Source organism: Mirounga angustirostris, unplaced genomic scaffold (assembly GCF_029215605.1).
Source record: "Mirounga angustirostris isolate CCGP_5_RB_7025 unplaced genomic scaffold, mMirAng1.0.hap1 SCAF_8, whole genome shotgun sequence".
In the NCBI taxonomy this organism is placed as follows: domain Eukaryota; kingdom Metazoa; phylum Chordata; class Mammalia; order Carnivora; family Phocidae; genus Mirounga; species Mirounga angustirostris.
Genome location: NW_026991716.1, coordinates 71,382,794 through 71,397,053, shown reverse-complemented (window position 1 = coordinate 71,397,053; position 14,260 = coordinate 71,382,794). Strand labels below are relative to the sequence as shown.

Here is a 14,260-nt window from a genome sequence, read left to right as displayed (position 1 = left end):
TCATGATCCCGGACTCCTGGGATCGAGTACCACATCGGGCTCCCGGCTCAGTGGGGAGCCTGCTTCTCCCTCTGACCCTATCCCCTCTCATGCTGTTTCTCTCTCTCTCTCTCTCTCTCTCTCAAATAAATAAATAAATGAAATCTTTAAAAAAAAAAACAAAACATGTTCACACATTCTTCGATATTAATTTTAAAAAGTGGTTCCAAATCCTGCAGCCCCTTGGGGTGGATCTGGTGACTCAGTTCTGACAAAAATAGCAAGGCAGAAGTGACAATGCGTAATGGCTAAGACCGGGTCATAAAAGCACTTCAGCTTCCTCCCTTACCCTGTCTAAAATCATTAGCTCTGGGGAAAGCCAGTTGCCACATGATGAGAACACTTAAAGGAACTTAAAGGAGCCCTATGGAGAGGTTCCCATGGTAAGGACTACTGCTTTCTGCCAACAGCCATATGAGTGAGCCATTTTAGACACAGGTCTTCCATTTCCAAGCATGCCTTGATCTGATGGCAGTACCAACATACTGACTGTGACTTCATGAAAGATTCTGAGCTGAACTACATAACTAAGTCTCTCAAATTCATGACCTACATAAATCGCGCTGACTTAGGCCCCTGACTTTGGGGGTAAATTTCTTATACAGCACTAGATAACTAACAGAGTAGTAATAAGGATTTAACTTACGCTCAACCTAAAACCCAATGTGGTTTCTCCTCCACTTTTTTGGTATCCTATAGGACTTTCAATATATCTAATCTATTGAAAGGACTTTGAATATATCTAAGAATTTCCTGGATACAAAATCAGACAGAAGGAGTTTCAACTAATGCTGTACCTTTCTTTAGAGCTAGATTGATGGATGTGGAGGAGGGTCTAAGAATGGGACTCAGAGGACGCCAACATGATTAAATGAAAGGTAAAAATAGTCTCTTCAACAAATGGTTTTAGGATAACTGGAAAACCACATGTAGGGGTGCTGGGTGGCTCAGTCGTTAAGTGTCTGCCTTAGGCTCAGGTCATGATCCCAGCGTCCTGGGATTGAGCCTCACACTGGGCTCCCTGCTCAGCAGGAAGCTTGCTTCTCCCTCTCCCACTGCTTGTGTTCCCTCTCTCACTGTCTGTCACATAAATAAAATCTTAAAAAAAAAAAAAAGAAAACCACATGTAAAATAAAGATGTTGACTCCTTCCTCATATCTACATGAAAATCAACTCAAAATGGATGATAGATCCAAATGTAACAGCTATAAAAATCTTAGAATAAATACAGGAGTAAGTTTTTGTAGGCAGTCTTCTTAGAAATAACACTAAAGAAGACATCACAAGTAATGACAAAAAAATAAATAAACTGGACTTCATCAAAATGAAAAACCTTTCTGCTTCAAAGGATATCATCAAGAAAGGAAAAGAGGAGACGTCTAGGGAAGATGGCAGAGTGAGAGAACTCTAAGCTCACTTTGTCCCACAGATACAACTAGATAATAGCCACATCAATGTAAATAACTCAAAAAAATGACCTGAAGACTGGCAGAACAAACTTTCCACAGCTAAGTGTAGAGAAGAGGCCATATCAAAGAAGGTAGGAAGGGTGGTGACAGGTTGAGAGCTAAATGGATCCATGGACTCTCCTTGGGAGGGAAGAACACCCCAGGCCTGAGAGAGGAGACAAACAGACTCACACCAGGGAGCCTGCATGGGGTAGATGAATCACCATATTTGCCTTTGAAAACCAGAGGGGTCAAATTTTGTGAGTTCTTACAATCAGCGGGGCTTAAAACCTGGTCCTTTAAAAATCAGGCGGCTTGTGGGAGAACAGCGAGGGTGAGAGGAAACTGAGTACCCAGCCTTAAAGAGACAGCACAACAAACAGCCCCAGTGAGATACAGCATAGAAGCAGCAGTTTGAAAAAAGCCTGGGTATCTGGGAGGGAGATTTGCTTACTAACCTCAAAGCAAGTGCTGGAGGGGCAGGGATCTTTGGGAGACTTCTCCAGGAACAAAGGAGCTGGCAGGCACCATTGCTCTCCCCCACCCACCAGCATAAACACAAAGACACCTGCAGGAACCAGTGGGGTACCAACACTTACTACCTAACTTACTAATAGTGCCTCCTGCCCACCTGTTCTCCTGCAGACACACCCCAACCAGCCAGAACCCCACTCCAGATCTTCTCCCACAGCAGACCCGGGCAAACCTTGCTAAAACCACCTGACCCGCCCCCACATGCTTCTGTGGGTCAGTCCCCTCCAACCCATGTGCCTCTGTTCCCAACAGCTGCAGGTCTCCTTCTGTTGCTGCCAACCTTGCTGACACCTCACACCCTGCCCTCATGTTCTCCTACAGCTCTGTGCTACCATATCTCTGGCAAACATTTGTTCTGACTCAAGTTAAGCCCAAGGTGGCCACAGACAGGCTCACTAACAACAAAAGGATCAAATCCTGCCCACAACAGGCGGAGAGCCACAGCAGATGAATGGACAGAAGGCAAAAGCAGCTCAGTCACAACAGCACATGCAACACACACAGGAGACACCCCTGAAGCACCATGTTCCAGTCAACAGAGAACAATGCACTACCAGGCACTACAGGCCCTCTTCATAAGCCACTACTTTCAAGAGCAGAAGACGTAGCTAACTTTCCTACTACATAAATTAGACACAGAATTAGACAAAATGAGACAGAGGAATATATCCCAAATGAAAGAACAGGACAAAATCACAGTGAGAGCTAAACCAAACAGAGGTAAGTAACATGCCTGATAAAGAATTTAAAGTAATGGTCATAGAGATACTCACTAGATTATTAAGAAAAGAGTGGAGGACCTCATGAGACCCTTAACAAAGAGACAAAAACCATAAAGAACCAATTAGAGATGAAGAACTCAATAACTGGGAAAAAAAAAAAATACACTAGATGGAATAGTAGACTAAAGGAAGCAGAAGAACGGATCGGTGACCTAGATGACAGAGTAATGGAAAGCACTCAAGCTGAGCAAAAGAGAAATAATAAAAAGTGAAAATAGACTTAAGTAACTCAGTAACACCATGAAGTGTAATAACATTTGCATTATAAGGATCCCAGAAGAAGAGAAGAGAAGAGAGAGAAAAGGGAAGCAGAAAATGTATTTGAAGAAATATGAGCTGAAAACTTCCTGAATCTGGGGAAAGGAAACAGAAATTGAGATTCAGGAGGCACAGAGAATCCCCAACAAAATCCACCCAAGGAGGTCCACACCAAGACACATAGTAATTAAAGTGACAAATAGTAGTGACTTAAAGAGGGAATTTTAAAAGCAGCAAGAGAAATGAAAACAGTTACATACAAGGGAACCCCATAAGGCAATCAGCTGATTTTTTTAGCAGAAATACTGCAGGCCAGAAGACGATGAGCATGATATATTCAAAGTGCTGAAAGAAAAAAACTGCAGCCAGGAATAGACTATCCAGCAAGGCCATCCTTTAGAATAGAAGGAGAAATAAAGAGTTTCCCAAACGAAGGTTAAAGTAATTCATAACCACTAAACCAGCCCTACAAGAAATACTAAAGGGGACTCTATGAGTAGAAAGGAAAGACCATAAACAGGAATAAGTAGGAAATACAAAAGCCACAAAAATAAGTATATCAATAAGAATCAGTCAAGGGATTCACAAAATAAAAGGATGACATCATATACTTAAAACATAAAAGAGGAGTAAGGACTGCGTTCAAACTTAAGCGATCATCAGCTTAATTTAGACTGCTATATGCATAAGATATTATATACAAACCTAATGGTAACCACAAGTCAAGAACTGGTAATAGATATGCAAAAATTAAATAGAAAGAAATCCAAGTATATCACTACAGGAAGCAAACAAACCATGAGCAAAAAGAGCAAGAGAAGAAAGGAACAGAGAAGAACTACAAAAAGACCATAAAACAAGCAACAAAACAGCAATACATACCTATCAATAATTACTTTGAATGTAAATAGACTAAACACTCCAATAAAGGAATAGGGTGACAGAAGGGGTAAAAAAGCAACACCCATCTATATACTGCCTACAAGAGAGTCATTTCAGACCTAAAGACACACGCAGATTGAAAGTGACAGGATAGAAAAGCGTTTATCATGCGAATGAAATGAAAAGAAAGTGGGTAAAAATATTTAGATTGGGCAAAACAGACTTTAAACAAAGGCTGTAACAAGAGACACAGGAAAACACTATATAGTCATAAAAGGAATAATCCAGGGGCGCCTGGGTATCTCAGTTGGTTAAGTGTTGGCCTTTGGCTCAGGTCATGATCCCAGGGTCCTGGGATCGAGCCCCTCATTCAGGCTCTCTGCTTAGCAGGGAGCCTGTTTCTTCCTCTCCCTCTGTCTGCCACTGTGCCTACTTGTGGGTGCCCCACCCCCCCACCCTCTCTCTCTGTCGAATAAGTAAATAAAATCTTAAAAAAAAAAAAAAAGGAATAATCCAACAGGAAGATATAACAATTGTAAATATTTATGCATCCAACACGGGAGTACCCAAATACATAAAGCAGGTAATAACAAACTTAAAGAAAGTAATTGATAGTAATAGAGTAACAGTAGGAAACTTTAATATCTCATTTACATCAATGGATAGATCATCCAAAAAGGAAATCAACAAGGAAACAGTGGTTTTGAAGGACACATTGGACAAGATGGATCTAATGGATATATTCAAAACATTCCATCCTAAAACACCAGAATACACATTTGTTTCAAGTGCACATGGAACATTCTCCAGAAGAGCCACATATTAGGGCATAAAACAAGTCTCAAAAAATCAAAAAGAATGAAGTCATGCCATGCACCATTTTTTTTTTTTAAGATTTTATTTATTTGACAGAGAGAGATAGCAAGAGAACACAAGCAGGGGCAGTGGGAGAAGGAGAAGCAGGCTTCCTGCTGAGCAGGGAGCCTGACATGGGACTCGATCCCAGGACCCCGGGATCACGACCTGAGCCGAAGGCAGACGCTTAATGACTGAGCCACCCAGGTGCCCCACCATGCACCATTTTTGACCACAATACTATGAAACTAGAAATCAACTGCAAGGAAAAAATCTGGAAAGAGCACAAACATGGAGGTTAAATAACATGCTACTGAATAATGAATGGGACAACCAAGAAATCAAAGAGAAAATAAAAAAAAAACATGGAGACAAATGAAAATGAAAACACAATGGTCCAAAATCTTTGGGATGCAACAAAAGTAGTTCCAAGAGGGAAGCTTATAGAAATACAGGCCTACCTGGAGAAGTAAGAAAAATCTCAAACAACCTAACCTTACACCTAAAGAAGTTAGAAAAATAAGGGGCACCTGGGTGGCTCAGTTAGTTGAGTGTCTGACTCTTGGTTTCAGCTCAGGTCATATCTCAGGGTTGTGAGATCGAGCCCTGCATCAGGCTCTGTGCTCATCGGGAAATCTCCTGAGATTCTCTCTCCCTCTCCCTCTGCCACTCCCCCTGCTCATGTGCTCTAATATATAAATTAATCTTTTTAAAAAAAGGAGTTAGAAAAAGAAGAACAAACAAAACCCAAAACCAGAAGAAGGAAGGAAACAATAAAGATTAGAGCAAAAATAAACAAAATAAAAACCAAAAAAACAAAAAAAACCCCAAAAAACCCCAAAAGAACAGATAAATGAAACCGGGAGCTGGTTCTCTGAAAAGATCAACAACTGACAAACATTTAGCCAGACTCATTAAAAAAAAAAAAAAAAAAAATGGGGGACTCAAAATCAGAAATTAAAGAAAAGAAATAACCAACACTACAGAACTACAAGGTGTTATAGGAAAATATTATGAAAAAATTATATGTCCACAAATTGGACAACCTAGAATTATATCACCTCCCAAAACTGAATCAGGAAGAAAGAGAAAATTTGAACAGACCAATTACTAGTAAGGAAACTGAATCAGTAATAAAAAAACTCCCAACAAACAAATGTCCGGACCAGACAGCTTCACAAGTGAATGCTACCAAACATTTAATAAAGAGGTAATACCTATTCTTCTCAAACTATTCCAAAAAATTAGAAGAGGAAGGAAAGCTAACAATTCATTCTATGAGGCCAACATTACGCTGATGCTAAAATCAGATAAAGACACTACAAGAAAGAGAATTACAGGTATCTCTGATGAACATAAAGATGCAAAAATTATCAACAAACTGAATCCAACAATACATTAAAAATGTCATTCACTATGATCAAGTGGGATTTATTTCAGGGCTGCAAGGGTGATTCAATATTTGCAAAACAATCAATGTGTATATCACATTGAGAGGAAGGATAAACTCCATATGGTCATCACAATAGATGAAGAAAAAGCATCTGATAAAGGATAACATCTATTCATGATCAAAATTCTCAATAAAGTAGGTTCAGAGAGAACATACCTCAACAAAATAAAAACCATATGTGAAAAACCCACAGCTAACATCATACTCAGTGGTGAAAAGGTAAAAGCTTTTCCTCTAAGAAGAACAAGAACAAGACAGGATATTACCTCTTATCACCTTTATTCAACACAGCACTAGAAATCCTACCTGCGGCAATCAGATAAGAAAAAGAAATAAAAGGCATCAAATTGGTAAGGAAGAAGTAAAACTTTTACTATTTGCAGATGACATGATACTATATATAAAAAACCATAATGACTCTACCAAAAAACTATTAGAACTGAAATATGAAATCTGTAAAGTCACAGAATACATAATTAATATACAGAAATCTGTGTATTTCTCTATACTAATAATGAGGTAGCAGAAAGAGAAATTAAGGAAACAATCTCATTTCTAATTGTACCATAAAAGAACAAAATACATAAGAATAAACTTAATGGAGGTAAAAGACCTGCACTCTGAAAACTATAAAAGTGATGAAAGAAACTGAAGATGACACAAATAAGTGGAACGATATTCAATGTTCATGGATTGGAAGAACCAGTATTATTAAAATATCCATATTCTACAAAGCAATCTAGATTTAAAGATTTAATGTAAATTCCTATCAAAATACCAATGGCATTTGTCAGAGAACTAGAAAAATAGTCCCAATATTTATATATGGAACCACAAAGGATCTTGAATAGCCAAAGCAATCTTAAAAAAGAACAAAGCTAGAAGTTATCACAATCCCAGATTTCAAGATATATCGCAAAGCCGTAGTAGACACAACAGTATGGTAATGGCACAAAAAGAGACACATAAATCAATAGAACAGAATACAGAGCTCAAATAAACCCATACTTATATGGTCAATTATTCTATAACGAAGGAGGCAAGAATATATAATGGAGAAAAGACAGTCTCTTTAACAAATGGTGCTAGAAAAACTGGACAGCAACATGCAAAAGAATCAAACTGGACCACTTTTTTACAGCATACCCCAAAAGAAACTCAAAAGGGAATAAAGACCTAAATGTGGGACCTGAAACCATAAAACTCCTAGAAGAAAACAAAAGCAGTAATTTGACATCGGCCATAGTAACATTTTTCTCCATATGTCTCCTCTGGCAAGGGAAACAAAAGCAAAATTAAACTACTGGTACTACACCATAGTAAAAAGCTTTTGTTCAGTGAAAGGAACTATCAACAAAACAAATAAGTAACCTACTGAAGAAAAGAAAATATTTGTAAATGATACATCCAATTAGGGGCTCATTTTCAAAACATATAAAGAACCTATATAACTCAACACCAAAAGAATCTGATAAAAAAAAATGAGCAGAGGACTTGAACATTTTCCAAAGAAGACATACTGATGGCCAAGAGACCCATGAAAAGATGTTCAATACCAATAATCATCAGGGAAATGAAAGAGAAACCACAATGAGATATCACCGTATAACTTGTCAGAATGGCTAAAATCAAAAAGACAAAAAATAACAAGTGTTAACAAGGATGTGGAGAAAAAGGAACCCCTATGCACTACTGTTGGGAATGCAAATTGGTGTAGCCACTGTGGAAGACAATATGGAAATTCCTCAAGAAATTAAAAACAGAATTACTATATGATCCACTAGTAGGAATTCACTCAAAGAAAATGAAAACACTAATTTGAAATATTCTCTCGTGTTTACTGCATCATTATTTATAATAGCCAAGACATGGAAACAACCCAAGTGGCCATTGATAGATGAATGAATAAAGAAGACGTGGTATGTATATCCACAATGGAATATTATTTAGCCATAAAAAAATGAGATAGTGCCATTTACAACACCATGGATGGACCTAGAGGGTATGATGCTGAGTTAAAGTCAGACAGAGAAAGAGAAACACCATGATTTTACTCATGTGTGAAATTTAAGAAACAAATGGACAAAGAAAAGAAAGAGATTAAAAAAACCCAAGCTCTTAAATACAGAGAACAAAATGGTGGTTACAAGAGGGGAGGTATGTTGGTGTATGTGGGAAATAAATAAAGGGGACTGAGACTACATGTATCTTGATGAGCACTAATATACAGAATTGTTGATTATACTATACACCTGAAACTAACAATGTATAATTATACTTCAATAAATAAATAAAGATTGTAAGGATGGTCACACAACTCTGTACTAAAAACTACTAAATTACACAATTTAAATAGGTGAACTGTATGGTAGGTGAATTATATCTCAATGAAGTTATGTGTGTATATCCCTACATATTTTTTTTTCTATATATTGGGCCTTAGGGAATCTGAATTACCTCAAATCACATGCAAAATTTTCCTCCTACATTTTATTGGGGAGATAGTCTACTACTTTTATAATATTCTCAAAAATGGTTTTTAACAAAATCCTCTAAAAGTTTAAGAGTCACTACTCTAGAGAATATAATCTATATTAGTAATACATACTTGCACTGAAAAAAAGGTACAAATCTATGAATTTATTAAATCTAAATTTTCTTGGTTAAGGCTGTGACAAAAAGAATGATACAAACTTCCCAATTCTCCACCTTCTTTTATCCATAAAAATAAAAACAGACAAATCTCCAAATCCCATTTCTAGAGAGACTACCTTAAACACAGAGTCACTTGACTTTTATTCACTTTAGTACACCATGTGCCAAGCACTAAGTCTGGGTACTGATTAAGAAGGATATTCCTGACCCTCATGATACTTTCACTCCCAATTGGGGAATTAAAATAATGCAAAATTTATGTCGGGAAAAAACTGTACTTTACTGTTATATCTTCATACTCTGGATTCTCACAGCAACAAAATAAAGCAGTATTTTGAAGTACTGTGAGAAATCCAAGATGAATAAGAACTTAAATGATAAATGAATCAAAATGAATCTTAACTACCTTCCCTTTCAACATTGATTTGTTTCATAAAGAACTGGCTATGCAATTCCCTTAATAGGGAAGAAGTCTCTGAAAGCAGGAACTATATATCATACATATTTGTATGTGGGACAGCACATAACTTAAAATAGTTAAGCTCAATCTGGATGCATACACAGTATCATAAGTATAACAGTTAAGACTGGGAATAAGTTAAAAATTCTGCAAGCGGTTTTATTATCAACCAAATATTCTAAAAAATTTAAAAACTGGATTTAACCATAAGCACAAACACACAGCAACATATGCTTCGGACACGAAAGACAATCTTCATTTTAAAATCTATTTTTTCTAAAATAAGTATTGCTACACCAGCTTTTTTCCCTCCCCTTTGCAGTTTTTCCATCCCTTCACTTTTAGTCTGTATGTGTCTTTAGGTTTGAGGTGAGTCTTTTCTAGGCAGCATAGAGATGGGTCTTGTTTTTGTTTTTTTAAAACCAGTCATCCTAGGTCTTTTTATTGTAGCATTTAGTATATTTACATTTAAATTTATTGATAGGTATGTACTTACTGCCATTTTGTTAATTGCGTTTTGGTTGTTTTTGTAGTTTTTCCCTGTTCCTTTCTTCTTCTCTTGCTCTCTTCCCTTGTGGTTTGATGGCTTGCTTTAGTGCTATGCTTGGATTCCTTTATCTTTTTTTTTTTTATTCTTATGTTAATCCCCTACATTACATCATTAGTTTTAGATGAAGTGTTCCATGATTCATTGTTTGTGCATAACACACAGTGCTCCATGCAGAATGTGCCCTCCTCAATACCCACCACCAGGCTAACCCATCCTCCCACCACCCTCCCCTCTAGAACCCTCAGTTTGTTTTTCAGAATCCATCGTCTCTCATGCTTCGTCTACCCCTCTGATTTCCCCTGCTTCATTCTTCCCCTCCTTCTTTTTTTTTTTTCTTAACATATATTGCAATATTTGTTTCAGAGGTACAGATCTGAGATTCAACAGTCTTGCACAATTCACAGGGCTTACCAGAGCACATGCCCTCCCCAGTGTCTATCACCCAGTCACCCCATCCCTCCCACACCACCCCCCACTCCAGCAACCCTATTTATTTCCTGTGATTAAGAATTCCTTATATCAGTGAGATCATATGATACATGTCTTTCTCTGTTTGACTTATTTCGCTCAACATAATACCCTCCAGTTCCATCCACGTTGTTGCAAATGGCAAGATTTCATTCCTTTTGATGGCTGCATAATATTCCATTGTGTATATATACATCTTCTTTATCCATTCATCTGTCGATGGACATCTTGGCTCTTTCCACAGTTTGGCTATTGTGGACATTGCTGCTATAAATATCGGGGTGCACGTGCCCTTTCGGATCCCTACTTTTGTATCCTTGGGGTAAATACCCAGTAGTGCAATTGCTGAATCATATGATAGCTCTATTTTCAACTTTTTGAGGAACCTCCATACTGTTTTCCAGAGTGGCTGCACCAGCTTGCTTTCCCAACAGTGTAGGAGGGTTCCCCTTTCTCCGCATCCCCGCCAACATCTGTCGTTTCCTGACTTGTTCATTTTAGCCATTCTGACTGGTGTGAGGTGGTATCTCATTGAGGTTTTGATTTGGATTTCCCTGATACTGAGTGATATTGAGCACTTTTTCATGTGTCTGTTGGCCATTTGGATGTCTTCTTTGGAAAAATGTCTGTTCATGTCTTCTGCCCATTTCTTGATTGGATTCTTTGTTCTTTGGGTGTTGAGTTTGATGAGTTCTGTATAGATTTTGGATACTAGCCCTTTATCTGATATGTCATTTGCAAATATCTTCTCCCATTCTATTGGTTGTCTTTTGGTTTTGTTGACTGTTTGCTTTGCTTTGCAAAAGCTTTTTATCTTGATGAAGTCCCAATAGTTCATTATTGCTCTTGCTTCCCTTGCCTTTGGCGATGTTTCTAGGAAGAAGTTGCTGCGGCTGAGGTCGAAGAGGTTGCTGCCTGTGTTCTTTAGGATTTTGATGGACTCCTGTCTCATATTGAGGTCTTTCAACCATTTGGAGTCTATTTTTGTGAGTGGTGTAAGGAAATGGTCCAGTTTCATTCTTCTGCATGTGGCTATCCAATTTTCCCAACACCATTTGTTGAAGAGACTGTCTTTGTTCCATTGGACATTCTTTCCTGCTTTGTCAAAGATGAGTTGACCACAGAGTTGAGGGTCCATTTCTGGGCTCTCTATTCTGTTCCATTGATCTATGTGTCTGTTTTTGTGCCAGTACCATACTGTCTTGATGATGACAGCTTTGTAATAGAGCTGGAAGTCCGGAACTGTGATGCCGCCAGCTTTGCTTTTCTTTTTCAACATTCCTCTGGCTATGCGGGGTCTTTTCTGGTTCCATACAAATTTTAGGATTATTTGTTCCGTTTCTTTGAAAAAAGTGGATGGTATTTTGATGGGGATTGCATTGAATGTGTAGATTGCTCTAGGTAGCATTGACATCTTCACAATATTTGTTTTTCCAATCCATGAGCATGGAACGTTTTTCCATTTCTTTGTGTCTTCCTCAATTTCTTTCATGAGTATTTTATAGTTTTCTGAGTACAGATCCTTTGTCTCTTTGGTTAGATTTATTCCTAGGTATCTTATGGTTTGGGGTGCAATTGTAAATGGGATCGATTCCTTAATTTCTCTTTCTTCTGTCTTGTTGTTGGTGTATAGGAATGCCACTGACTTCTGTGCATTGATTTTATATCCTGCCACTTTACTGAATTCCTTTATGAGTTCTAGCAGTTTTGGGGTAGAGTCTTTGGGGTTTTCCATATAAAGTATCATATCATCTGCAAAGAGTGAGAGTTTGACTTCTTCTTTGCTGGTTTGGATGCCTTTTACTTCTTTTTGTTGTCTGATTGCTGTGGCTAGGACTTCCAATACTATGTTGAATAGCAGTGGTGATAGTGGACATCCCTGCCGCGTTCCCGACCTTAGGGGGAAAGCTCTCAGTTTTTCCCCATTGAGAATGATATTTGCTGTAGGTTTTTCATAGATGGCTTTTATGATATTGAGGTATGTACGCTCGATCCCTATACTCTGAAGAGTTTTGATCAAGAAAGGATGCTGTACTTCGTCAAATGCTTTTTCTGCATCTATTGAGAGGATCATATGATTCTTGTTCTTTCTTTTGTTAATGTATTGTATCACGTTGATTGATTTGCGTATGTTGAACCAACCTTGCAGCCCAGGGATAAATCCCACTTGGTCGTGGTGAATAATCCTTTTAATGTACTGTTGGATCCTATTGGCTAGTATTTTGGTGAGAATTTTTGCATCCATGTTCATCAGGGATATTGGTCTATAATTCTCCTTCTTGATGGGGTCTTTGTCTGGTTTTGGGATCAAGGTAATGCTGGCCTCATAAAATGAGTTTGGAAGTTTTCCTTCCATTTCTATTTTTTGGAAAAGTTTCAGAAGAATAGGTATTAATTCTTCTTGAAATGTTTGGTAGAATTCCCCTGGGAAGCCATCTGGCCCTGGGCTTTTGTTTTTTGGGAGACTTTTGATGACTGCTTCAATTTCCTTAGTGGTTATAGGTCTGTTCAGGTTTTCTATTTCTTCCTGGTTCAGTTTTGGTAGTTGATACATCTCTAGGAATGCATCCATTTCTTCCAGGTTATCTAATTTGCTGGCATAGAGTTGCTCATAATATGTTCTTATAATTGTATTTCTTTGGTGTTGGTTGTGATCTCTCCTCTTTCATTCATGATTTTGTTGATTTGGGTCATTTCTCTTTTCTTTTTGATAAGTCTGGCCAGGGGTTTATCAATCTTGTTAATTCTTTCAAAGAACCAGCTCCTGGTTTCGTTGATCTGTTCTACTGTTCTTTTAGTTTCTATTTCATTGATTTCTGCTCTGATCTTTATGATTTCTCTTCTCCTGCTGGGTTTAGGCTTTATTTGCTGTTCTTTCTCCAGCTCCTTTAGGTGGAGGGTTAGGTTGTGTACTTGAGACCTTTCTTGTTTCTTGAGAAAGGCTTGTATTGCTATATACTTTCCTCTCAGGACTGCCTTTGCTGCATCCCAAAGATTTTGAACAGTTGTGTTTTCATTTTCATTGGTTTCCATGTATTTTTTTAATTCTTCTTTAATTTCCTGGTTGACCCATTCATTCTTCAGTAGGATGCTCTTTAGCCTCCATGTATTTGAGTTCTTTCCGACTTTCCTCTTGTGATTGAGTTCTAGTTTCAAAGCATTGTGGTCTGAAAATAGGCAGGGAATGATCCCAATCTTTTGGTACCGGTTGAGACCTGATTTGTGACCTAGGATGTGATCGATTCTGGAGAATGTTCCATGGGCACTAGAGAAGAATGTGTATTCTGTTGCTTTGGGATGGAATGTTTTCTGAATATGTCTGTGAAGTCCATTTGGTCCAGTGTGTCATTTAAAGTCTTTATTTCCTTGTTGATCTTTCGCTTAGACGATCTGTCCATTTCAGTGAGGGGGGTGTTAAAGTCCCCCACTATTATTGTATTGTTGTCAATGTGTTTCTTTGCTTTTGTTATTAATTGCCTTATATAATTGGCTGCTCCCATGTTAGGAGCACAGATATTTACTATTGTTAGATCTTCTTGTTGGATAGACCCTTTAAGTAGGATATAATGTCCTTCCTCATCTCTTATTACAGTCTTTGATTTAAAATCTAATATGTCTGATATAAGGATTGCCACCCCAGCTTTCTCTTGGTGTCCATTAGCATGGTAAATGGTTTTCCACCCCCTCACTTTCAATCTGGGGGTGTCTTTGGTTCTAAAATGAGTCTCTTGCAGACAGCATATCAATGGGTCTTGTTTTTTAATCCAGTCTGATAGCCTGTGTCTTTTGATTGGGGCATTTAGCCCATTTACATTCAGGGTAACTATTGAAAGATAGGAATTTAGTGCCATTGTATTGCCTGTAAGGTGACTGTTA

General features: G+C 37.9%; 1 protein-coding gene across 8 annotated transcripts in view; it reads right to left on the bottom strand.

The window, feature by feature from the left end:
* DOP1A (DOP1 leucine zipper like protein A) overlaps window positions 1-14,260 on the bottom strand; it is a 113,889-nt gene that overhangs the window by 71,307 nt on the left and 28,322 nt on the right. The gene's annotated exons all lie outside the window — the stretch shown is intronic.